Here is a 2,306-nt window from a genome sequence, read left to right on the forward strand (position 1 = left end):
GCCTGGAAATTCCCCGAGTCCGAATCATAAGCTTATTAGGCCAGTTTTCTACCTTCTAAATTCCTGCTGGGGCCGTTTCGCTGCTAGAAGACACAGGTGCCGCCTTTCCCCTCCTGCAGTAGATTTCCCCCCAAAACCTCCTGCCCCCCCTCCCAGCCTTCCTTTGCCACACAATCCAAAGCCAATACCACATGTTTCATATTTTTGTTAAGGTGCTAATTCCTTCCAGGTACCAGTTTCTGTACACTATCTATTGGTGCGAAACAAATCACTCCAAACTTTGAGTCTTAATTATTATTCCTCTCATCTTCACAGGTCAACTGGGAGGCTCCTTTGTTGGTGTCACTAGAGCACGTGGCTGCACTTAAACTGTAAGATCAACCGGACTGGAATGTCCTAGATGGCCTCACTCCACATCTGGCAGTAGGAGCTAATCAACAGTGAGACTGTCTCCGTTTTCCTCCCTGTGGCCTCTTCGTAGGCTAGACTGGCTTCCTTACATTATGGTCACAGGGCAGTGTTTCAAGAGAGCAAGTCCTACTGTGCAAGTATTTCCCAAGCTTCTGCTTCTGTCATGTGTGCCATTTGTCCCAACACACAAGGGCACGTGCACCATGAGGCATGACCCATTGGGGACCATCACTGTTACAGTCTACTTTACCATGCCTCTAGACTGAATGGGTCTTCTCCTTTGGGCTCTCCTAGTGCTTTGAACCTCTACTAAAATGCACTTGAGGGGCACCTGGGTGGCTCAGTCGGTTAAGTGTCTGACTCTGGCTCAGGTCATGATCTCGCGGTTAGTAGGTTCTAAACCTGTGTTGGGCTCTGTGCTGACAGCTCAGAATCTTGAACCTGCTTCGGATTCTGTGTCTCCCTTTTTTCTCTGCCCCTTCACTGCTTGCGCGCGCGCTCTCTCTCTCAAAAATGAAATAAACATTAAAAAAAATTTTTTTAATACACTATGGCACCTGGGTGGCTCAGTCAGTTAAGCAACCAACTCTTGATTTTGGCTCAGGTCTGTGGGTTCAAGCCTCGCATTGGGCTCTGACAACGTGGAGCTTGAATGGAATTCTCTCTCACCTGCTTCTCTGCCCCTCCCCCACTCACGCTCTCACGCTCTCACGCTCTCTCTCTCTCAAAAATAAATAAATAGGGGGACCTGGGTGGCTCAGTTGGTTAAGTGTCTAACTTTGGCTCAGGTGATGATCTCACAGTTCCTGAGTTCGAGACCTGCATTGGGCTCTGTGGTGACAGCATGGAGCCTGCTACGGATCCTCTGTGTCCCTCTCTCTGCCCCTCCCCTGCTTGCACTCTCTCTTTTTCTCTCTCAAGAGTAAAATAAACATTTAAATATAAATAAATGAAATATAAAAAAAGAAATGCATTTCTTCAAAAAATAATAAAAATAAATGCACTTAACGTAGTCTCTCTTTAAAGTCAGCATTTCTGTTTAATTCACTGCCATCTGTAAGTTGTTTTTTTTTTTTTTTTTTTTTGACTGGGAAAATTATTTTCTTTGGTGTGGGCAGGCGTCTAGTCTCACAACTTCCAGGGTTGCTTCTTGATGCCAGTGGCCTTGGTGACCTTGAGCACATTGCAGTACACAGTCTTGCTTGAGAGCTGGCACTCACCCACTGTGATAATGTCGCCAACATGGATGTCTCTGAAGCAAAGGGACGGGTGCATGGATATGTTCTTGTGGTGTTTCTTGAAGCGGTTGTACTTTGGGATGCAGTGGAGGTAGTCTCAGTGGATGAAAATGGTCCTCTGTATCTTCATCGTGGCCACCACACCAGACAGAATCTGCCCTCAGATGGAGACATTACCAGTAAAGGGGCATTTCTTGTCACTATAGGTGTCCTCAGTGGCCTCCGTGGGCATCTCAAAAGCCCAGACTGTTTTTGTAGTATTGTGGAAACTTCTCCTTGCCAATTTCTCTAAGCAGGATCCTCTTCTTATTGTGAAAGAAGGTCAGCTGCTTTTGGTAGGCAGGCTCAGTCTGAATGTCCACCATCTTCCCAGCCACCTGAGGAAGGGTCTGTAAGCTTCTTTAAGCAGATAATTTCCAGGTCTGTTTTCTATCCTACCTTCTATTTCATAGGCTCATATACAGTATGTGTTCATTAAATATTAGCTGTTAGTGAGAAAGTCCTAGAAACACAGTGCAGGGCATTGTAATTTGTGTAGTGTTGGCATGTTTTTCTTCTTTGAGGTTTCTCACCAAACACCAAACATATGTTCTCAACCTCCTTAGGTACATGACTTTTCCAGATTTCTGAAGAGCCGTGAAAGGATGCTGACTGGTG

At 45.8% G+C, this 2,306-nt stretch overlaps 1 pseudogene; it reads right to left on the reverse strand.

The window, feature by feature from the left end:
• Positions 1–1,531: 1,531 nt before the first annotated feature.
• Positions 1,532–2,068, reverse strand: LOC122215134 (annotated as a pseudogene).
• Positions 2,069–2,306: the final 238 nt, after the last annotated feature.

The sequence above is a fragment of the Panthera leo genome, chromosome A3 (genome assembly GCF_018350215.1).
Source record: "Panthera leo isolate Ple1 chromosome A3, P.leo_Ple1_pat1.1, whole genome shotgun sequence".
Taxonomy (NCBI): Eukaryota; Metazoa; Chordata; class Mammalia; order Carnivora; family Felidae; genus Panthera; species Panthera leo.